This window comes from Leucopleurus acutus (assembly GCF_964270905.1).
Source record: "Leucopleurus acutus genome assembly, chromosome: 2".
NCBI classification, from domain to species: Eukaryota; Metazoa; Chordata; class Mammalia; order Artiodactyla; family Delphinidae; genus Leucopleurus; species Leucopleurus acutus.
The window spans coordinates 153,065,707-153,091,388 of record NC_139143.1 but is presented as its reverse complement, the minus strand read 5'-3'; the positions used below and the strand labels follow the sequence as shown (position 1 = coordinate 153,091,388).

The 25,682-nt window shown below is 40.5% G+C and overlaps 1 protein-coding gene across 2 annotated transcripts in view; it reads right to left on the bottom strand.

The window, feature by feature from the left end:
* AGBL4 (AGBL carboxypeptidase 4) overlaps positions 1–25,682 on the bottom strand; it is a gene marked incomplete at both ends in the record, with an annotated part of 1,417,540 nt that overhangs the window by 564,139 nt on the left and 827,719 nt on the right. The window lies entirely within an intron of this gene.

Here is a 25,682-nt window from a genome sequence, read left to right as displayed (position 1 = left end):
GCCCATTACCTTGTTCAAACTTCACAGTAATCTTGGGATATAAGAATTATTATCCCCTTTTTAAAGATAAAGTATTTGAGACAGAGAGAGAGGAGTTTAGTAATATGTCAATGTTTTACTGCTCCTGAATAGAAGAACTAGATTTTGAACCCAATCTACCTGACTCCCAAAACCAATATTTAATAATTCAATAGAGAGGGGTAACTGGACTACAATCTCCCTCAAACTACCTCAGAACCTTGCCATTTGACGGATCTTCTACATATGTTTGATTATACACGAGTATCATTCTAGGAAAAGGAATGTCTTCTAGGACAAATTGTGGGGAGAGAGCAAATCAAACCTAATAGTGGGTCTCAAATCTTGTCCTAAGGTAGCCAGAGATTCTCTCTCTACTTAAACTCAGTGCACACTCACTTTTGATGGAAAAAAAAAAGAAAGCAATGAAAAAACAAAAACCAAAACAAACTGAGCCAATATATCTTTTACAATAAAAATCTAGAAATATCAGGGAAAAAATCTATTTGCTTTATATCAAACACATGAAAAAAGGGACCAAGTCAGTTAATTTCCTGGACCTTTGACCTCATGATGACAAAAAAATGTCATTGTGTGTCTGTGTATGAGTGTGCTTGCAGTTCTAGGTCCAAAATAAATTTGAGGTGACTTATAGAAATGTACATAAGAGAAATACAAATAATAAACAAAACAGGAAATGAAGACAAGATATCATGGGGAGGAAAATGAAACAAAGTTTGAAGTGAAGTTATCACAAACAGATGCATACCATAAAGTTATGTGTACTCATTAGAAGTAGGTTTTAAATTTGAGTTTCCTAGTAGCCAAAGCAAAGAAGGAATTATGAAAAGTCATATGTTCTTAACAGTTAATAATATAAAAAATAATCTAGCTGCTTGGGGCAAAAATAAGCCAACTACTTATAATTTTTCCTGGTAATGAAATCTGACAAATTTTTCTCATGCTTTCAGAAATTTCTTCTTACCATCTGTAGAGTAAATTCACTGAGAAAATTCATAATATTATTTTTATGGAGTCCCTCAATGCAGGCCAAAGGCAATATGTCAAAGGGCAATTCTACAAAAGCAACTCTAAGAAGCACAAAGGTAATGCAGTCCAGCAATGCAGCTCTCAGGTTATCTAGTGTGGTCCAAGGACAGAAGAACTAATGAACTGTATATCTTCAAGCAGACTTCCATTAATGCTGTTTCTTGCAACTAGGCTTTTATTTAGAATAAGTCAGCAAAGAATTTGAGGTTCCATTTTGTGGCAAATTCTTGGAATACAAATAGTCTACCCAGGTAGTTAAAAGCATAATCTTATACTTTACAGTCAACTAAATGGAGGATATGATATGCTCTTTTGAAAATTAAGAAATAGACAAATCTGTATGCCTGGATAGATGGTCAAGGAAGAACATGTGGATAGGGCCAACATTATTCATGAAAAAATATATAGGATCTAATCTAATGCACTGACAGTTGGCATAAAATTGTAGAGTTTTCAGCTTTTGATTTTAATTAAGACAATATGTTTTCTCTTTTAATTACAATTGAATTTTAACTGAAATTGTTGGCTACTGTGTTGAGCTGGCCAAGGACTTTCTTACACTTCAAAGAGACAACATCTTGGGAGTAACTATACATTCACTAGGGAGTGCATTCAGTCTGCACTCAAAAATGCCACTTTGAGAAAAGGGTGTCTGGAAAAGTTCCCTGTTCAGTGATTGTGTTTTAATAAATAAAAAGGCAGCTGTTATGGAGAGAAAGCAGCATATGGGACAAAAACCCTACAAGTAAATTGTCTGCAGAACGTTGCAGTAATCCCCACGGCATGTGCTTCCTAGTGAATGATGGGACGTTTGTCAACACACGTAGATGAAACGATAGGAAAAGACTCCAATGTATAATTCATCTCTCTATCAAGTTAAGTACACAAATACCTCAACTGTAGGTTGGCACAGTCTAAATATTTTAAAGCTTCCCACAGTGTTCCAGGTCCTCATTGTTGCCATTCCAGACAATACCAGGAAACAAGCATTTCCCTCATTCAGAGTCCCTGACAAGCATCTCTCTTCTCTTGGTCAACAAACACCATCACTTTATGCTGTCTGTCAGTGCTCTCCTTGGCTGGAAGCAATTACAGAGAGACTTCAAGCTAGAGGGAATACTCCCAATTATACTCATAGGTGGGCCTTAGTTTTTAATTAATTAAGTGTAGGATTCTACTGTTCCTTATTCCCTGAAGAGATTTTTACCATAACATCTACACAGTTCAGTGAACTCATGTTTGAGTGTGTGAGTGTGTGTGTGTGTGTGTGTGTGTGTGTGTGTGTGTGTGTGTGTGTGCTTGCTCCCTCTCCTAGACAGAAACTACTTGAGAACAGTGAGCTTTCCTTATTGTCTTGGTACACCCAGCACCTCTTACATAGGCAGTGCTTAAAAACTGACTATGAATCAGTAAGTGACTACAAAAAGATTTTTCCCCACCATAAAAATCTTTGATTTTTGAGCGCATAGCACCACCACCATCACCTCACGGATCCTCCTTAACGTGTCTGATTCAAATCATCAAAGGTGTATCAAGAGCACCCCATACAATAGATTCTATGTGAGATTTCTGCATATAAATTCTCATTTGAAATCCAATTCTATTTACAAAAAACTGTACTTCAAATGAACTGTACTTCAAATGAACAGTCTTTGAAATCATAGTTACCGTATAAACCCGTCTACAGACTAAAACTGTGTTGAGTTCTCCCAAGTAGATTTGAGAAACAAGGGTAAAATTTAGCCAAGCACATAAATGACGGCTTCTTACTAAATAATTAGTTAAAAATCACTCATTCTTTGACCAAGCACTGTCTGTCCAGGTCATTTTTTTTCTCCAAAAAGAAGACTTTAAGATATTAAATACAATGAAGACATAATCTATGTAAATAAACAGTACATAGATGTAAAAATAGATTTGTTCTCTGCATCAAATGAGATATTATAAGAGCTGAAAAAGCAATCATTTTGCACCAAGAAGAGGAAAGAAGAGGAGAGGAGGAAGGGGGAAAGCACTGGGTTCCTAACATTAATAAGTATGATCCTCTAGAAATTAACAGTTAACATTTATTAAGGGCTTATTATGTATCAGGCCCTGTTACATTCCATTCATTATTATTAACATGTCCCTTTCAAAAATGAGAAAACAGGTTTGAAGAGGTTAAGTTTCCCCAAGGCCACATGGCTGACTAGTGGTGGAGCTAGAATCAGAATCCTGATGTATATAACTCCAAGCCTGAGAAGGTAACCCATATCCAGATGGCCCTGTCTCACCAGGACCTCACAGAATAGCAGAGGAGAGAAACAGGGCCTGCACGCTCCCAGGGCCAGAATGCATTCTGCCCTTGTTCTACACTCTGATCCAATCCTGGAGCTTTAAAATCCAGTTAGATACTGCTAACTCTTGAATATTTATCTCATGCCCTACCTTTCCCCTGAGTTCCAGACATATATTTAATTACCTTCTAGACATCTTTACTTGGATATTTAGCGGGCATCTCAAATCTAACATGTCTGAAATTGAATTCCTGATTTTGTTCCTTCGATTGTACTAACCAGTCATTGAGGCCAAACACCTAGCCTGTATCCTTGGCTGCACTCTTTCTCTAACATCTCACATTATATCCACAAGCATGTTCTTTTGACCCTATGTGAGTGATATGTCCTGAATCCAATCACTTTTCAGCATTTCCCCTCTAGTACCCAAGCCCCACCGGCTCTCCCCTGGACCACTGCAGTTGCCTCGCTATTAGTCTCCCTCCAACCACCATTTCCTTTCCACTGGGCCACTGCAGCAGCCTCCCTGCCTGCGGCCCTCCTCACCTTTCTCCTGGACTACTACAACAACCTCTCTACTCACCTCCCTGCATTCACTCTTGCTCTTTCCCTTCACTGGTCCCTTTAGTCTATTCTCTAGCCAGCAGCCAAGTGATGTTTTAAACTATGAATTAGATTCATATCACTTCCCTTGTTCAAAGGCTTCTCGTGCCTCCCCATTAAAAATTTAGGGCAAGATCCAAAGTCTTCACCATAGCCTACTAAGTTCTACATCTGATCCGACTCCTGGCTATTTCTCAGATCTCATTCTTACCACTTGCCCACTATACTCAGTTACACTGGCCTTCTTGCTTGTTCTCACCTCTGGGCCTCAACTCCATGCTGTTCCCTTTGCCTGGACTGCTCTCCTCTAGAGCCATCTTCAGATGGTTCACTCCCTTAGTTCATTCAGAGTTTTGCCCAGATGTCCCACAGTATCTAAAATAACCCTCCTTCTATAACTCCCTATTTCTTCTTACTGTTTTCCTTTTCTTCATGTCACTTACCAGTAGCTGATATCATAGTATATATTGTTTTATTGTGTGTCTCACCCTGTAGAATGAAAGTTTCATGAGTAAAAAGACTTCGTTTTGTTCCAGTTGTATCCCCAGGACCTAGAACAGAATCTAGCACACAGTAAGTGATCAGCAAATATCTACTGACTGAGTGCTGTTTCTCCAGAGTCAAACACATATTTAGTGCACAAAATTTATTAAATGAAAATAGATGCAGGGAGATCAGCTTGGTGCTTTGTGACCGCCTGGAGGGGTGGGACAGGGAGGGTAGGAGGGAGGGAGATGCAAGAGGGGAGAGATATGGGAACATATGTATATGTATAACTGATTCACTTTGTTAATAAAGCAGAAACTAACACACCATTGTAAAGCAATTATACTCCAATAAAGATGTAAAAATAAATAAATAAATAAATAAAGCAAGGTTTTCATAAAAAAAAAAAAGAAAATAGATACGGATACAAAGGGTGTGTGGTACATGAGTGAGATATGTTTTGAGCCAGCCAGACTCAAGACTGCAAGGCTACATTTTTTCCAGCTTTACTGAGGTATAATTGACAAAATTACAGTATATTTAAAGTGTACAACATGATGATTTGATATACGTATACACTGTTAAAGGATTCCTACTATTGAGTTAACTAACACATTCATCACCTCACATATGTACATTTTTTTTTTCTGGTGAGAACACTTAAGTTCTATTCTCGTAACAAACTGCAATTATACAATACAGTATTATCAATTAGAGTCAACATATTATTCATTAGCTCCTCAGACCCTATTCATCTTATAATTGAAAGTTTGTACTTTTTTACCAACTTTTCCCTATTTCCCCCAACCCTAACCCCTGGCAACCACTTTTTGAATCTGTTTCTATGAGTTCAACTTTTTTTTTTTTTTTTTAGGATTTCACAAGTGATATCATACAGTATTTGTCTTCCTCTATCTGGTTTATTTTATTTAGCATGCCACTTTTAAAGTCCTATTCAAGGGATGGCAGAGAGTCCAGGTGAGGATGGGTGAGTAGACCAAGGAACAGGCTCACTTTGAAATCCTATCCCTTGCAGTGTGGGCATTATTAGAGAATCCTACCCAGGTAATTGATTCCTTCTTTAAAAATGGTGGAGTTGGGTCTTGCATGATGGAGGAGGGGATGAAATCTCCATTCATCAGATTGCCTTTTCATTTTAGTTCTCAGATTTAGCATTCCTGCCAAGTGGCACCCAGGCTGGGCTTAAACATCTCCAGTGCCTAAAAAGTCACTGTCACATTTACTAAAGTGTTGCCTGCTCCATCAATTCCCCAAAATCATATATTCTCCTTTGACAAATACAAGTGTTAAGCAATTTAAAAAAGGAAAGAAAAGGAAGCCAGTATTTTCAGAGCATCTACTATATGCCAATAATTGTGCTAAATACTTTACTCAACTTTCTATATTTAATCCTCATAACAACCTGAGATGTAGAAATCATTATACCCAACTTACAGATGATATAATTAAAGTCTAGAGAGATGATGGGACTTGCCTAAAATTTAGTACTTGAACTGAGACAATTTCATGCTTTTGTGAAAAAACCAAAACCAAAATTAAGATGAACAAGTAAACAAAACACCACATAGAGGTTAATACTTAGGGTCCCAGCAAGAAATTAGGTGGCATATTCAAACTAGCTAATACATAAACAGTTTAAAGCAGGACTATTTTCAAAGGTGGAAACAGAGTGTGAGAAAACCCAGTACGGATAGTACTGTAGCCAGAGTTGAGATACCACCTAGAGGCAGGAAATGGAAAGGAGAGGGAGAGGGAGTGGTTACCAGACCCTGGAAGTTGAGGTGCTGTGTTGAGAGGACCACTTTACAGCAACTACAACTTCAATCAAGGGACATAGCCAGCTAGTATGTCCCCCTCACATACTGGAGAAATAAATACCACATTACAGTTTCTCCCACTCTCTCATCTTTTGGTGGTAGCCCTGATTGGCTGCACAGAAACAGAAACCATATGTCAAGGGAGTCTCTTGATGTGATCCATACAGGTCAGCCTGGGGGTGAGGTGGAAGATAGAGCAAAAGGGTAAAGAGAGGAGCAGGTGGGACAAATGGGATATATGCAACATACCCCCATGAAGAAGGTCATGCAAGCCTTTAAATAAACCTGAATTTGGATTACACTTCATTGTCTAAATTGTCACATTGTATGCTTTAACCTGCCAACTCTTGTTCTGTTCACTATAATGTTCAAAACAAAAGATTCTCCTTAAACGACTGTGATTTTGCAATTAAAGCCCAATTTAATGAAAATAGTGTGCTTTTTTCATATCAACTTCCCTGAAAATTCCTCTTTGGTACTTCATGAACATCCCATAGTTCTTTCAGAGCATTTATATATAGCCTTTTTTAATTGTTTCTGCAAAACAATTAGAATCTCATTGTTATATTTGAAATTTTAATATAGCCATTATAATGTGAAAGGAAACTTCTGAGACACATTAATATTTTCATATTAATGGAAGTGCTATTATAATGTTAATAGAAAAATGGGTTTAATCAATTATTTAATTCATTCATCAACTACATACTACCCCAAAACTCAAGGGAATGTAAAACAAACAAGTCATTTAAAACAACAAAACGGATTGCGCTTTAGAAAATTTCAAGATATAGTCAATAATTTTAAATCATTTTAATGTGGAGTGACTAATCCCAGAGGAATAGAAAGAGACTGTCATGTGAAAAGGACATAGCCCTTTGAGTTAGAGGGACCTGGAGTAAAGTCCCAGCTCTACAGTGTACTAGCTGTGATTTTGTGGTGTCTTGAAGTCTCTGAGCCTATGTTTCTTTGTCTACAAAATGGGTGAAACAATATGTAACTCATAGGGTTGTTTGAGGATTGCGGTAAATAAAATATGCAAGGATTTTATGACAGTGCTTGGCATCTTGAAGATGTTCAGGAAATAGAAGGTATTATCTGTTAGCTTTTGTTCTTGACTAGGGCTTCTTTCTGATACCCTTGCCTCCCTTCTCACTTAAGGACCTCTTTGCCTTCACCTCTCACACCCAGAGACTGAAACCAGCCCTAAGCAAGGAGTCCTTTGCTTTCTCCCCTATGGGCCCTGTCCTATCATTCTTTATTCCCCAGGACCAAACCACTAGACCCCCATCCTACAAATGTACCTCTTTAAGTCTTAGCACAGAAAAGGAAAAGATAATCAAATTTTTTTTTTATGCCTCCAATAGAAGAGAAACCATTCCCCAATTCTGCTGCATCTAAAACCAAGGCAGGGGCAGAGGAGCTGGAGATAGGAAACCTGAAACTCCAATCCAGGAAGGATAATGACCTTTTCCATTGTACCCACATGGCTGGCACAGTCTTTCCCTAGGGAAGTTGGCAGCAAATGAGGTTGGATTGAAAAGCCAGATAGGTATTATCATTATTCCAATTTTAGAAGGTAAGAAACAAGGTAAAATTCAAACCAGATTTTGATTAGGGGAAGGACATAGGGGCAGCTGCCAGTCATGCTAATCTCTAAGATCCATTCAGCATAACTGAAAGTATAATGAGATGATGGTAACCACTGCATGTAACAGAACTGTCTGCTGTGTGGTGGGAAATAAGACCTTGACAAGATGTTGGGGTAGAGATGTGTGTAGGAGAGAAGACTCCCGTGCCTGCACTCCAACAGATTTTTACTAATAGGTTAGAGAGGTAAGGTAAGTCCTTAGCTTCAGATTTTCATTTTGCTGAGAGGGTTTGCAAATTTGAAGTCAATGCTGAAATTCTCCAGATAAGAACAGAAGCTATGTCCTGTAAGTAGGGGTCTTCCTTCTGTCCTCTTCCCCCGTGCAGCACTAAGACTCTTCCCTAAACTCTTAAACAAATACTTAAACAATATCAGATTAGAGGGTTTCCAAGTCATTGGCTAGCTTGAGAAAGCCACACATCTTGTTGTCAGCTATTAAATGATTCGGTTTGAGGCCATCATTTTGTCCCTTCTGACTCAAAATCCAAGTTCTTTTCACCTACCAACTTTGTATATCAAGAAGATTCAAAATCTTAAGATAAAGGATAATGTTATAAGGGTAGAAACTCAGGAAAATCGAGAAAAATAGACTTAGGAGGCAAGTTCAGAACAGATTTGTTGGGCTAATTTTCTGAGGTTCACCTTGAAGTGTTGGCCAGTAACAGATCCATCTCTTTATGTAAGCATTCTGTTTGTCCTAAGCACAGAGAACCTTACTGTCTCCCTCACTTCAGTAACCTCAACAAACTTGCCTCTACCTTTCCAGTTAGTTCCTTGAGCCCCATTTTCCTCATCTAAAAAAAAGGGAATTATTACATTTTACAGTTATTACAGAGATTAGATTAAATGGATGTAAAGCATCTAGACTATTACCTGAGCAATAAATGGTAGCTGTCATTATCAATTTTGTTTCTCTTTCAAGCAGCATCATCAGACTACCTTACAATTGTCTATTTCCATAACTGTCTTTCCCACCAGACTGTGAGCAACTCAAGGGCATTGGGGCCCACATCTGCTCACCTCTGTATTCTCAGCACGTGGCACAGAGAAAACGCTCAAATTTTTGTCAAAGGAATGAAAGAGTAAATGACTCTCCTTCTCCGTACACTCCTCTGACCGCCCAAATGCTTGCATCACCTGAATGGCACTTGACGTTTACTCGGCAGAGGATAGCCAGAAAAGAGGCCCTTTGTAGAGATGACCATTAAGTTTTGGCCCCCTTTAGGCCCCTTTTCCTTCTTTTGCTCTTATTTCACAGGAAGAGAGATGGGAGGAGACATCAAGGGAAAGGACATCAAATCCGGAAGAGCTTAGATGCAATTTGCACTTCTACAGATTGCCCTGAGGACCTTAAATTGCATCTAATTATCACCAGTAATTAGGGCTGCTCTTCAGAGAGGCAAAAAATAGTGTCCTGTAGAGAGCACCCCCTGTTCCTCAAGGACAAGTTCAGACGGGACAGATGTCACTCCCCTGCCAGCATCTTCCTCCTGATGAGGAGGCTCCAGTCTGCTTCAGTTACTACCCCAGACACTTACTGCCTGGATTGACAAGATACTAATGACAAGAACAAAACAATGCATCTTGAAAGTGCTCTGAAATTTAAAAAGAGCTTTTATTGCCAATATCTTACTAGATTCGCAGACCAGTCCTGTAACAGAAATAAGATTCATTCATTCATTGTACACTACCATGTGCAACTTATTCTGCTAAGCACTGAAAATACAGTAATAAACACACACATAAAATACCTGCCTTTACAGAATTTGAAGACGCATGCAAGAAGCAATAAATAAATATGCCATTATAGTCCAGTGTGATCAGGGCTATAATAAAAGTATAGGTAACTATGTTTAAAAAATATATATCCCCATACTACAGAAATGGTTATGTGACCAGCTATCTTGAAGGAGGTAGCATTTGACAATCACTGCAAATGCATGAAAATTAGTAATATTTCCATTGTGAAAATAAGGAAACTGAAGTTCACAGAAGCTAAATAACTTGCTCATGGTTATACAGTAAGTAGTGAAGCCAAAACCTAGGTCCTTCAACTTCAAATCTCTGGCTTGTTCTAAGAGAGCACCTCCATTCAATATAGAATTTGCCTCTACAGCCTTCCTACAAATGTTTATCTAGCTTCTGCTTAAATACATTTAGTGACAAAATGTGTATCACCTCATTAGGTATGCCATTTTATTGTACGATAGAGCTCATTTTTTTAAATGTTCTTGTTTAACAGATATAGCATTGGGGGGACCTTCCTGGTGGTGCAGTGGTCAAGAATCTGCCTGCCAATGCAGGGGACACGGGTTCGATCCCGGGTCTGGAAAGATCCCACATGCCATGGAGCAACAAGCCCGTGTGCCACAACTATTGAGCCTGCACTCTAGAGCCTGTGAGCCAGAACTACTGAGCTCATGTGCCACAACTACTGAAGCCCGCACGCCTAGAGCCCGTGCTCCGCAATGAAGAGTAGCCCCCGCTTGCCACAACTACAGAAAGCCCATGCACAGCAAACAGTACCCAATGCAGCCAAAAAAATTAATTAATTAAATTAAAAAAAAAAAAGAAATAGCAATGGAGAGGAGATACTTTGTTTAGAGAGAGAAAGGGCTTGGACATAGTTGTGGATACAGAACGTTTGACTTTCTGGAGTTTTGTGAGCTAGACAGGAAATAAGAGAAAAGAATGGAATAGACCAAGAGCTGATGAGGATGCAGAACAACCAAAATTCTCATACATTGCTCGTAGGGGTATCACTTGGTAGTACTGGCAGTATTTATAAGGTAGAACATATGTGTAGTATGCTGAATGAGGTCCCTCCCCAAGAATGCCCCGAACCTAATCCCTGGAACCTGTAAATGTTACACGATATGGCAAAAAGGACTTTGCAGATATGATTAAGTTGAGGAGCTTGAGATGGGGAGCTGAACTTGGAGGGTCTGGATGGGCCTGATGTGATCGCAAGAGTTCTTATAAGAGAGAGGGCAAGGTAAAAACAGGAGCAAAGAGAGATCTGAAGATGCTATGCTGCTTTGATGATGGAGGACGGAGTCGTGAGCTAAAAAGCACATAGAATATAGCTCTAGAAGCTGGAAAAGTCATGAAAACAGATTTCCCCTGGAGCCTCCAGGAGGAAACAACATTGCCAACACCTTGACTTTAACCCCATAAGACTCATTTTGGACTTCCTCAGAACTGTAAGAGAATACACTTTTTGTTATTTTGAGCCACTAAGTTTGTGGTAATTTGTTACAGCAGCAACAGGAAACTAATACAATATGCATAGTCAATGACTGAACACTTCCCCTCTTATATACCCAACAGAAGTACACACATATGTGCACCAGAAGATATATACAATAATTTTCTTAGAATACCATTTGTGACACACAAAGCTAGAAAGCACCACATGCCATCAAAAGTATAATGGATAAATAAATTGTGTAAGTCAGGACAGTAGTTACCCTTGGGGGTGGGAAGCATATGGCTTTTGAGATGCTGGTAATGTTCCTAGATCTGGGTGTTGTTTACATAGGACTGTTCAGAAAGGGAAAATTCATCAAGCTGTACATTTATGATATATGTACTTTTATGTGTGTATATTAAACTTTAATAAAAAGCTTAAAAACAAACCAAAGTTCTGACTCACTGATGCATCTGGACCCTCTGGATGTCACCTATGAAAGCAAGGCCAATGGGCATTTGCCTAAGGTCCAGTGTTTGAAAACTAGAAAGTCTTGGCTCCTAGCAATTATTTGACAAGGTCTGCTGCTTTCTGGCTTGCAGAAAACTCTTTCATGCCTGTTACTTAGGCACATTCCTATTATGGACCTCCTGACTCCACGGACATATTATTCCACCTGATTGAAAAATTCAACATGTTATGTGCCATAATGGAATTATGTAAGTGCTTCTGCAAGGAAGAGCTTTCTTTTGGCGGAGCAAGCGTGGGTCTGGGAGGCAGGAGATGTGGGCTTGGATTCTGGCTCCGTCACTGACCTGCTACAGTATGACAAGTCACTTCACTCTAAGATCCTCTGTAAAATGCGTGGCTATAGGATTATAGTCTGTAAGAATTAAACATGATACATTACTCCCAGCCCGCTCCATGCCTGGCCCTTAAACAAGATCAGCATAAATGTGCTGCATCTGAACAAGGAAGATTTCACTTAGGAAGTTATAGGGAAGAGAGGAAGTGGAGTTATGTCTAAGCATTCGCTGTCTGGTCAAACTAGACAAGGAAGACACAAGACAGCACTGGGAAAGGTCTCAAAGGCTGAGCTGCTTTAAGGCAGAGCTGTACCAGCCTAAGATGTGAGAATAGATATGAGCTGAGACAGAAAAATGCCAGAAAAGTAACACCAATTATCATAACTAAAGGGAAAAGGTGTGGTATAGTCACAGCAATAGGTCAGAAAGCAGGGATTCCAAGATGTATGTAAGGAATGGAAGTTAGGACAGACCAAGGTGAAAGTTTCAGGCTGTGAACAGCCTCCAACACTAGAAGTTCACTCCAACCTGGCTAACAGGAGGGTGATCAGAGACTTTAAAGGGGCACTGCTGGACTGGAGAAGCTGGACCTTGAAAGGTTTAAGCAGGGAGACTTCTCTTTAGCTAAACCCTTCCCAGGTGAGGCTGGGGCTTGGGGCACACTACCTCTCTCCCACGGATGGCTTTAGGCATTTGCAGATTGAAGAAAGGTTCAAAAATCTATTTTGACACTTGGCAATATGCTACCCAATGGTTTTCTGTTGTGTTCTATGACCTTTCTGCTGTGTGTCTGTTTTGCTATTGATTTTAATTACGGAATATAATTTCTGGTGTGAGTACTCAGGCAGCTCCAGCAGGCCAAGCTCCTACCAGAGAGCCTCCCAGAGGAAGGCAAATGGAAAAGCAGTATGGCTTAGAGCTTATGACACTCCTTAGAAAGGACACAATGGGTTCTTTTCATGTAAATGTCACTGCTGTGGTCTGATGCTTCTTTGCCAACCCACTAAGCTCAAGGGGGAAATGGGATGTGGAAACAGAAATACTCACCAGTTGCTGGGCTCATTTCAACAAAGAACAAAGGAACTTGCAAAGCACAGCCTCAAACCATGTATATGGTGTGCCTAAACTGTGAGAGAGGCAGCCAACTTTCCAAAAGTTCAGGTCCGAAAACAATACCAGTAGATGGGTCAAACACATTTACCCTCTTGAGGCAAAGTGTACAGTGCAAAGAGTCATGGAGTGTGAATCTGGAGACTTGAGTTCTAGCCCCAGCTTTATTGTTAACTACCTACAAGACCTTAAGCAAGGCACTTAATGTCTCAGGCACTAATCTCCTAACCTGCAAAATAAGACAATTTGATTCAATAACTGTCTCTCCTGTGCTAGACATTGTGCTATGTGGCTTCATTGAATCAGCAGAACAACTCTGCCAGGAAAATATTATCCGAGTTCCCTGGGGCAGGAAGTGTCTCTTTTATTGCACTTATCTTTCCTTTCTATAATTTATTTATGTAATGCCTGCCTCTCACCCTAGATCGTGACACCTTCACTGCAAAAGTAGGCTGATTTAACCTTGTGTCCCTAGTGTCCAGGACCTGTCAAAGTAAGGCACAGGCAAGAACAGGGGTTGTTTGAGATTAAAGTTCAACTGACTTTTGACTTCACTAAACACAACCCAGCAGTAGAAAGTTGTGTGAAGGTTTCCCTGTGCTTTTGGCTTTTTTGATAACAGAGCAGCAAGACCTGTCTCTTTCACACACACACACACACACACACAGTCATTCTAGAGTGTGAGCAGGAACAGTCCAGGGTCTGTTGGACAAGGTCAGGACTGATAGTGTTGGGAACTGTGTGCAATTTGAGGGGACCTTGTTCATAGACCCATGAAGCAGAAACGGAAATAGAGATTAGCACACAGGATGTTTGGGGAGTGCTGCTGGGATCAACACCTGCAGAAGGGAGAGGATGGAAGGAGGAGTAAGTGGAGGGAAAAGTGAGCTGTGATGCAAGCCCAAGGGTGGCCTCAGTTATATCTTTGGGAGGCTCTGGAGCTACAGTGGCCTTTCAGAGTTGTCCCAAGTTGGGCCTGCACAATCAGTCTCTGGGTGTGGAATCCCCAAGCAGAAGCATGACTTTGGGCTGGGCATCTCTCTGTAGCTGAGGTAATCGCTGAAGGGGCTTACAGCTGATAACTGCCTTCGGTGAGCATTCCCAGGAGCTAGGGCAGTAAGTCTTCCTTGAAGGGGAACCTGGGTGGTGCATCAGTGTTTACAACAGACCTCAAGGCTATCAAGGTTGACTGGCAAAGGGTCAAGAGGCATAATGTTCTGGCAAGACTGGACAGCTGGTGGAGAGGGATAAGAGAACATATGCCAGGGTAGAAGTCAGGTCAAGCACCCTGGGGTCCTGGAGGTGGCATGACAGGGCCAGGGATCAGAAATCCAAGCTGGCGCTGGCTCAGATCCAGGGAGTCAGGCAATGTTCACAGGCAGGGTCAGGCAGGGCTCAACAGACACAGCAGACACAGTTTCAAAGCCAGCAGCTAAAAGAGTTCCAGGAAGTAACACTTAGGAATTGGGAAAGAAGGAAATTACTATTTATTGAGGTTCCACTCTGTGCTAGGCATTTTACTTAGTTTATCTCCCTTCATCCTAATAATTCCAAGTTAGGATGTTATACTTTATCATGTTACAGATGAAGATGCTGAGGCTTAAAACATTTCATAAGATGTCTTAATCGGTATGTAGTAGAGCTGACATTCAAATCCAAATTGCTGAAACTGAAAGCACCAGGACCCAGGTCAGTGCGAGCTTCCTATGTATGAGCTACCCAAGGCCTGGAAGAAAGAAGACTCAGAGGCCTATAGGTTCTGTGTGACACTGGGTGAATCATCCATCTTTGGAATCTCAGTTTTCTAATTTTTCAAAAGAAAACAATGAAGGAATAAAAAGTTCATTAGAACTTTTATTATCTATCAATATATGAATCTAATGATACCAGCACATGCTTCCAAATAAGCCTACTCCATATAGGAAACTGGCTAAGAGCATGGGTTTTGGAGCCAGAGAGACCTGGGTTCAAATCCTGACTCCTTGAAAATGTGAAAATTTGGAGGTGTGTGGGTGTGTGTGTTTGAGGTGAGATATTTTAGAAATATCTAGAAAAGTAGGAGAGAAATAGAGTTCAGAGGGAGTTCCATTTTCAGTTTAAGTCTTAGAAACAAACTTCCTCTGAGCAGCTCCCATAACAACAACTTGGTTCTTGTGGATTGTGAACAAGAATTAAGAATTCCCATATTTCCCCACGAAAGGGCTCACTAGTTAACTAAGAACCTGGCTGGGGGTTTGTTAGTGAGAGGTCCTCATAGCAGGGGCAGGCTCGCTGAGACAGACCATACAAGAGGGAATATGAAACTGTGTCCTCCAGAGAGGACATCCAGGCCTGGATCAAGAGAGAGAGAGAGAACAAGGATACCAGCAACAGGTTTTAGGAGCATATGCTTCTGTGGAATAAATATTTGTATCCCCTTCAAACTTCATATGTCGAAGCCCTAATCCCCACTGTGATGATATCTGAGGTAGGCTCTTTGCGAAGAAATTAAGTCATGAGGATCAAGCCTTCATGAATGTTATTAGTGCCCATATAAAAAGAAACATGAGAGACAATCTCTCTCTCCACCACATGAGCACACAATGAGTTGGTAGCCATCTGATAACCAGGAAGTGGGCCCTCACCAGAAACTAAATCAGCTAACACCTTGATCTTGGACTTCTAGCCTCCAGAACCGTGAGGAAAAAATATTTGTTGTTTAAGCTACCCAGTCTATAATATTTGTTACAGCAGCCCAAGCTGACTACGACAGATACCCTCAGAAGGGCTGGTATACCTCAGTGGCCTTCTGTGTGAGGAGCAGCCCACACTAGCCATCCCACAGCCAAGATCAAGTAGGATCCAGAAAACACCTTGTGGACACAAAACTCGAGTGTACCTTTCTTGCCACTAGGTCAGTATTGCCAGATATTATTTTTGAAGGGAGGAGGAGAGCAGGCGAGGGAAGCAGAAATCTGAGAGACCAGGCAATTTCACCCAAAGAGCAACACATATATAAAGGAACAATCTGGTTATAACACAGGACTAAATTTACTGGTTAGGAATAAAATTTAGCATAACTATTATTTTTTTCAAGATTCCACACACACAGGAGCTCCTGAGGAAGGCCAGAGCTACTTTGCAGTTGTTGAAAGCTACATACAACTTGTTTTATGAGTTGTATTGAACCTATGTCTTCTGACTCCAAGGTCATTTGCTGTTTCCACTGAAACAAGATTCTATCACTCATTCTCACCTTACTCCCATGTGGGCCACAAACCCACTGCTAAGATGTTAAAGGACATGAAAAGATTTTTCTAAGATCCACTCTAGGTCTAGGGTCCTATCCACCAACTCATGATTCAGATCCCTGTTCTGTCACGAGCACCTGTGGTCAGCAGTTTTCAGATATTCATGTCTGATATAAATTTCTACGTGGCTCAGTTTAAGAATGCACAAGCCACCTCCTTGGCTCTGACTTCCTGCTTACCCAGTAAAGTCAGCATTTTCAGTTCCTTTTAGTTCTAACCCAACAGTTTCTGTTTTTTTGTGGGGGGAGAGGGCACAAGATTGAGATCTCAGGAATACAGTCCACTGTTGGAGGCTTATGGTTTCTCTCTCCCTGTTTATAGCAATGCTCTTTGCAAAACAGAGAAAGAGGTCCTTTCACCCTGGTCTCTTGGGATGATGCATGCACAGTACTGCAAATATTTCCAGATAGGTAAGAGGGTCAAAGGTAACACTGAAGCCCAGGTTGAGGGATTAGATGTTGAAAAGAGAATATAAGAAAAGGCTTGGGAACAGTTCTGAAAGGTGAAAACTTAGAATGTTAAAGTGACAAAGACCTCAGAAATCACCTGGCCCATCTGTGCAGTTGGGGAAACCACAGACCAAAATGCAGAGATTTTTCCAAGGTCATGAAGTTCTAAGACATGATGGCTTAGCCTTTAAAAAGCCAAGATTCAGGGCTTCCCTGGTGGCGCAGTGGTTGAGAGTCCGCCTGCCGATGCAGGGGACACGGGTTCGTGCCCCGGTCCGGGAAGATCCCACATGCCGCGGAGCGGCTAGGCCCGTGAGCCATGGCCGCTGAGCCTGTGCGTCCGGAGCCTGTGCTGTGCAGCGGGAGAGGCCACAACAGTGAGAGGCCCGCGTACCGCCAAAAAAAAAAAAAAAAGCCAAGATTCTCACACTCCTCTACTCCTAAGCCTCAGCCCCACATCTCCATGTTCATTTCCTAGCACAAGGCCCTTCATCTAGGGGGTTCCCCCAAATCTTCGTGGAATCAATAAGTGGCACTTGTTTCACTAAGAATATTCTACAGCTTCCATTTCAAAGCCCAGGGAAATTTAGGTAAAAAAATTAAGCCACTTGACAACGGTCACCCAGCAAAACATGCTATATTTGACTGATGTCCTTCTGACTTCTACTCTTTGGACTCCAAAATCTCAGCCACTCACCTATGTATAAGGCAAATTCATTGCAATCTCCCTTCCACTGAAAACAAAAATGTGTTGACTCTCTACTACTTAAAGGATAAAGTCTGAATTTGGCTTTCAAATACCTCAATAACTTAGACCAAAACTAATCTAGGCCCTCACCATTTCACTGACCCATGTTCAACCTACTGGGAATTCCTCACTACAGGAACAGGCGCTGGCGCATCTCCAGGCCATTTTTGTCCTGATCCCTCCTACTCTCCGCCTTAAGCACATTCTCTCTCTTTATCTGTTAAATGGTTCTCATTCTCCAAGGCTAAGCTCAAATTCTTCTTGCTCTGGAAGGCATTTTCTGAGTCCTTGTGATACAATTCAATGTTTGTTTCTCTGTCTCTGTATCACCCCACGCCTGGCTTATGGCATTGTAAGCCTTTTTAAAAGTATCCTGTGATCTATATTTGGATCCCACATTTGCCTGGATCACCTTGAGAGCAGAGAATGATTCATTGTTTTAAGTAATGAACATCATCATACATGAAATGGAGAAGCAGGCATAATTATTTTATTTCATAGGTCAAGAAGGTACAGAAAAGCTACAGGATATAGACAATGCTTAATAAAATATTTGCTCTCCTTTCCCCTTCATTTCATTTGATACTAACCCCTTGGATCTTTGTCTCCACTTTACAATGGAAGATGAGTGGGGAATCATAAAATTTAAGTAACTTGACCAAGGTGACAGAGTTTAAACATGGCAGAGCTGGGATTCTACCAAGGTTTTCTGAATTCAAGTCCAAGAGCTCTTCTGTTGCACTTCTGTTGCCTCCCATCTATTCACCCCAAACCTCCAAGCTACAGGAAGAAAGCTCAGGGAACTCCAAATCTTCTCTCCTATGGTAGGCCACCCTAAATCTAAGTGGGCTTCAGAAGGCCCTACAGAAATAAATACAGTTTTTATAGTTTTGCAATGACCAAATATTTGCCTCCAAATATGGCTACAATTGTTTTTCCTGTCAACTGCATAATAAGAAGTACCACAGACTGCTCTGTTTACCAATTCAATAATCCCATACAATAATCCCCCTGGAGCTGGAGGACCATATCATATTTCTTATGTGGAAAATGAGCTGTCTGCCAGCAATCTGAATTTCAGTCTCCAGCCCAGACCTTCTGCCTCAAACCAGTATTAAATATTTTGCTGATGTGAATTTGTAATTTTAAGTAGAATGCCTTTCACTAGACCTAGAGCAGATATTATGCATTTATTTATTTATTTATTTAGGGCATTGACATTAAGATTATAGTGATCTACCACGCCCTAAATGGCTTGATGTAAACAAATGCTGCCAGGTGACAAGAGGGGGTGGCCTTTGCAAACTTTCTTTGTACGGGGAGAGTGCACAACCTCAGAATTATATTCCCAAGAATCAGTCCCAAGAGCCTCTCCAAGAACAGAGTTGGTGAATAGCAAAAATTCACACGGCACAAGGCTTTTATAAGAGGCCTCTGAGAGCTTGCAGGATTATAGAACCTTGGCACTAAATGTGTTCTTACATATCCATCCATGCCTCACCAATTGCAGGTGGGGAAAGTGAACTGCCAAAAGAAACAGTTTGTCTAAGCTTATACAATAAGTTGATGGAGAGCTAAATCCAGATATCCTGATATCTTGGTTCCAGCACCATCATCTTTTCACTATACTTTAGGGGAAAAGTCAGGAGCATGTTAGCATAATGGCAATAAGTACAAACATTGGAGTTAGTGGATCTATGTTTGCATCCTGCCTTTGCTACTCTGTAGCTGTGTGACATGGGAAAGTTCTTCAGTCAGTCTCTAAGCATCAGTTTCCTCACCTGTAAAGTGAAGTAATATAGATCCTTACTTCATATGAGTACCTAATTCATAGAATTACTATGAGGACAAAATGTGTAAATGTATGGAAACTCTTAGCACAATGTCTTACACAATAAGTTCTCAATAAATGTTCATTTTTTGTGATGGTAATTCTGTTGCTGCTACATTCTTTTTCTTTTTACGTCTTGAATAACTCTAAGAGAAAAATTAGAAGTACTGGCTATCTATCCTTTGCATAGAAAGGACAACTGAATACATAAACCCCTTTAAAATGGAGGGAGGGTCTAATTATTATTCTTTAAGTGAGAAGAGGTAAATATATTTTGAAAACATATCACTCACCACTTTATCTAGGGATTCAATTTGCCTAACCACAATGGATTCAAAATAGCTCTTTCTTTGGAAGCGCCCCCAGTGCTGCCTGGCTGCTCTCAGAGCATTTCTGATAGACTAGAGAACTAATTAACATTCCTGAGATAGCCATAACAATGGGTAATGGGTGTTTCCAGCTAGTTTTCTCTTGGATACCCAAGTTTTTACTACTAAAAGAGTTTTATCTTCTCACTTAAATTACACACACAACCTCACAAATGTTCCTCACTCAAATCACTAGAAGTAATACCAATGATTCCTACAACATACATTTTTATTTGTCTCTATATTCCAGCATTCAGGGCTCATTTTTGAGTGTGTTCCTAGTGCATAACTTTTGAATGAATGAAGAGTGCTAGCATAAAGTTTAGTCCTAAGAGAAGCAGTGTGTAAGATACTGCTTGGGGTGGCAACTGAATTCCTAGTGATTTTGCATGCCTTGGAAATGGCTCCAATGTCTAGGGATGGGCATATGGCCTTGTCTACTTAGCATGGTTTTCTCCCTGGACATAGCTCATAGATCGTGGCATGTCAGGACAATTAGAATCTCTTTCTGGGAGAATTGAAACTGGAAATGGAGAAACAAGACTGGTTTTGTTGACACTGAGTCATATTCATGTTATTAGCTGACTAGACATTCCTTGAATTTTACTGCTGTGATTCCCCCAAGTGATGTTGAAGAATTCCTCAAGTCTCTGTTATTCAACTTTTCTATAAATACTATGAAATACCTCAGTATCCTTCCAATGATACCACTGGAAGGAAACATCTTGAGAAGGCAACTGCCTTATTTTGGAAAAAATACTATGATAAGCTAATTGGGGATAGAAGATAAGATTGTATGGTCATGAGCTTCAACTGGTGACAAGGAAACAAACTCTGGAATTCTTGTAATATATAAAAAAAGAATTGGAATCTAAAGATGGGACAAACAGATAATAACAGAAAGGGAGTGGAGAGATGAATTAAGATACCTATATATCTATAGGTATAGATATATAAGGATTATGATATGGGGAAGATGAAGTCCAAATTAGTAGAAAAAGCTAAAGATCTTTTAAAAACAGGTGTGACTAATATTAAAGTTAGGGTTTTCTTTGAGTTGTTGTTACATAAATTCTTTTCATCTCCCCAAATCTTCAGGAAAATTTGATCCACATACAAAAGTTTTATATTAGGTTAATTTTTTTGAATGTGCTATATGTGTGTATATGTGTGGACATGCATGAATACACGTGTGTGTGTATGTTGGGGTATGTGTGTGTGTGTGTGTGTGAATTTAGGTATATCCAGGAGAGGAGCTGAGTCTGGGTCAATAAGGACACTATACGCAGGACAACAAGATGAACCATAAACTGAACTAATTCAGAGAGCTTGGAGCCAATAACTCAGAATACCAAAACTCATACCAACCCACAAGAAACTCTGGGAGAGATTGAGAGGAACGTAGAGCTTCCACTGCACATGGAGTGGGAGCTTTCAGTTAATTTCATATGAATCTCAAACAACAGGACGCCACAGCTGACATCTAATTTGCATGGCCTGTTTGGACAGATCATCTTGGCAGGTTATCTCTTTTTGCTGCATTTCTTTAGTCTAGTCAAGACTAGTAGCCAGGGCTCTTGGCTTTTAGCCCTCTATACTGTGAGAAAGTTGGAGCCGACGGTCTATTCCACAGCTACTTCTCTGATACCAGATTTTTAGTATCAATTATCCAGATATTTACCCAAAGATACCCTTAGTCCTCAGGTCCTTTAGCTCCCTCTCCTCTCAGGGCCCACTTGACCCACAGGACTACTCGGGACCAGGGCATGGCCACCAGTTCTCGGGTGAGCTGAGACTCCATACCCCCAAAGATTCAGAGCATGAAGTTGCTTGCATCACAGATTTGCCTGAAAATAAATCAAAGGCAGCAGTGGAGGGTGGATTAACATTTTGTGTTGGGAATGGACAGAAGCCCTTGAAAATGATGCCATGAATGCATGTTTGATGATTCACAAAGGAAGTTGTGATCTATGTTAATAAAGCACATTATAACTGAAAAAAATTATCCAGCTATTACCCATTCATTTATTTGTTCATGCATCACTCATTCAACAGATATTTATTGACCATCTATTATGTGTTAGTCACTATTCTTGATGCCTGGGATATATCAGTGAACAAAAACACAGCAAAATCCCTGCCGTTCCATTCTGGGACAACAGATTTTTAATAACAGGACGTTTCTGTACACTTTAAAAAGAATGAAAGTAGAAAATAGAAAAGCAGATAAGGGGAAGGGGAAAGGAGAGGAAGCTCTGTTTAGTGAGAGCACAGTGGCTTTTCTGGTCATTGCAAACAAGAAGAACAGAGCACCCCCTCTAGAGTTGCCAAGCCATCAGGGAAACTACTTTCTGCCAGTAGTTTTGCAAATATGGGGCCCCGCACTGCTACCAGGGTGAGCAAAGCTTGCTGGGACGCCTCATCTCTGCACTGCCTCTCCCTGAGAGGACACCCAGGGTTACTGACAAAACAGTGAATGATTTCTTAATAGAATACAGTCAGCAGAGACAGGGGTTATGGTGTAATTAACATAACATGAATTTTTAAATATCCCAGGTAAGGGCTGCTAGCAGGAGACAGGCCAGACACAGAGAAGGAGAGACCAGCAGAAGCTTGCTGCACGCTTTACCCCTAGAGAATTTGTTAAGGCTCTAACCCTGAGTCAAGTGGGTATGGTGAAGAGTACCAGACTGGGAGCCAGGACAAATAAACCTGATTCTACCAAGAACTCACTGCGTGACCTTGAGCAAGTTCCACCCCCTCTCTGAGCTCTTAGTTCCCTGTCGGAGAAATGAGGGGGTTAGATTGAATATTCTTAAGAATAAATGATCTTCTAGACCAGTGTTTTCAAACATAGCATTATAATTTTTAAACAAAGCCTTCAATTCCAAAAAAAAAGCCACTAACATAAAGCCCTATAATCTCAAGCAATTAAAAGCAGAACTGCTCTAAGAGTAGTAGGGGGTGGGAAGCAGATAAGAACCCACCTTCTCTTCTCCCTTTGGCAGAATTACCTTTTGCTTCCCTTGATGTGGGGAGGAGAGTCTCCAGTCACCTTAGCTGCACACCCCCTGCTCTCTGAGGAGGCAGCTGCCGTGGAAGCCATCACCCACGGTAAATCCAGCACTAGAGACCACTGCCCTTCTCAACTGAAAGGTCATTGGGGATCGTCCCACTACACCTTACCTATGGATTTCCCTCAGTCCCTCACTGCTACAGGTCCAGACCTCCTCTGGTACCTGTCCTCACCCAATCACTCCTCTCCATTCCCACCTCCCCTAATCCAACCAAAGCTCTCACTCTCTCCTCCCTTCTTTCCTCTCAAACACTGTTCACTCTGAGCAATGGAATAATTGTGCCCATCTCATAGGGTAGTTTTATGAATGAAATTAATATGTTAATACTTAGTACAGTGCTTGGCATATACATATTATTTAAGTATTCTTTACTATCGTTGTTTTTGTTCATCCTGTTGCTGTTGTTAACAGTATTACATAAGTGCCATGGCTTATACTTTGGTGAATCACTAGATTCACTAATCTTGCTTTACCTATCAACAGCCTCAATTTTTGCCTCACTGGTTACTTCCCTCCCCACATACCTTCTAGCTTCTTTCTTAGTGATTTCCACATTCATGCAGATGATCCATTCAACATCGTGGCTTCTTCCATCAGTGCTGTACCCTGAGCAAACAGAACAATGCCTGGCTCATGGTTAATACTAAATAAATACTTTTTGAATGAATAAAAAGGATCTCACCAATCTTTTTTTCCTCTCCACTTCACCACCCCTTGCCACCACCATCTTTCTCTCAGATACACACGCACACACAAACACATACACATACACATACACTCTACCCTACCTACAATATCAAATGTCCACATCATATTCTCTAACTGCAAATTTCAAGCTAATTTGCTAAAGCATTTACGTCACGATAATTCTTTGAAGTCCAATCTACTGATCCTCTTACTTTATTGTTATCCACTCCCTTCCTGCTTTCTCCTCCCATGTCCAACATTATAATTATGTCTTCACAAACACCTTCAATCCCCTTGTCTCCATCTATTTTTTTTCTCATGTGGCAAAACCTAAACACAGAATGAACTCTTCTACCCAAGAGTTGTACTTATACAGGTCCCAAGTAACTGGAGAAAATCACATACCTAGGTAAAATGACTGCACTTTCAATTCATGCAGCTGTTATCACTGCCTAGCAATTCTACAAAGTTATTCTGGTAAGTAGGTTTCTCATTTTTTCCCTGGGGAAAAAAAACAAAAACAAAAAAATTAGAAGTTCAGACCTTCTTCTATCTCTTGGAAACCGTTATTCTTTTTCCCTTACCAGCATTCTTAGAGGATAATCTCATCTAATGCTTTCTATTTTAGAAACCATCAGACAGGAGCATCCTCATACTCCCACAACCAAAATTAGAAACCCATGCCTAGGTTTCTTTCTATAATCCCATTACCGTGGATGAAGGTGTCCTTCTTCCTAACAAAAGCCTTCAGCATGTCCTCTGGATCCCATTACTCTCACTTTCTCAAGGACTGCACTCTTGTTCATCTCCTGTGTCTCCTACATCATCCATCTTGCTTTCTCCCTGGATCATTACCATTAGCAAATAACTGCTACCCCATGATTCCACATTCCATCCACCATCAGCTACTACCCATTTCTCTGATCCTCTTCTTGGCCATACTTCTGCATGAGCATGCTGTCAGCACCTTATATTCTTCAATGACAATTCAGTTCACTCTACTCTTGCTTTTCCCCTTTCTTCTGGCCACTTATTTTATGATTTCTATGTGGTACCCTTCTCTTCTGTCCAACCTGTAAATATTGAAATTTCCTAGGTTTTGACCCTATATAACCTTATTCTTTTTTTTCTCCACCTTTCTTCCTAGGCTTTTCTCATGCAAATACAGGCATTATCTATATGCTAACAACTCTCAATATACATCTCTAGCCCAAACTTCTCCTTTGGACTCCAGCCTTGTATATCCAAAAGACTACTATATATTTTCCCTTAGAGACCTCATGGGTACCTAAAACTTGACATTTTGAAAACAAACATGACAAATCCCCTATTCCACTCACATTCCTCACCTTTCAAAATTCCCCAATGCAGTCAACGGCAGTAATATTCAACCAACTGTTGCCCAAGCCAGAAACCTGAACTCAATCTTGATTCCTCACTCTCCCTTTATTCACAGATATAATTGATCTTTCAGTAATCTAACTTCCAGTACACATCTGTGAAATAAAATTTATATTTTACGGCATGAGAAGAAAAATTTAAACAGAAAAAATTTCCTCTTCCCTTTGGCTCCCTCTCTCCCCTCTACTGTGCTTTATGGATCTGCATTGTGCATCAGCCATCGGTAGAAATACCTGCTCAACCATCAAGAGCAACATTCTCCTAGCATCAACAAGACAACTCCTTAAATGATAACACACCTTCTTGATCTTGTAAGGGGCCACTATGATGCATAGATCTGGGTTGTGTAAACTGTCAATAATACGTCATTTAATGCACAGCCCTCTGTCTCAAAAAATTTATATAACTGTGCCTTGACTTCTAAAGGGCAGAACAGTTCTCGGAGCTTTCTGAGCTGCTGTTCCCAGGTTATAATCCTCAATTTGGCTCAAATAAAATTTTCCATTTCTTTCTTAGATCGACTGATTAATTTTCATCAACTCATCTCAAATCCTTTAATTTCTTTCATTTCTATTGCCACCCATCCTAATCCAAGCCCTTATTATCTCACTTCTATAACAGCCTTCCCACTATCTCCATCTATTCTACAGTAATTCACTATATTCTATTCTCCATAAAAGCCAAAGCATTTTCTTTAAAAAGGGAGAAAGAACATCAGTTTATCTAAATGTTAATCCCGCCCCTCTAACCACCTGCCCCACTAAAAAGCCTTCAATGTCTTCCCTTTGCATTATGGAAAAAAG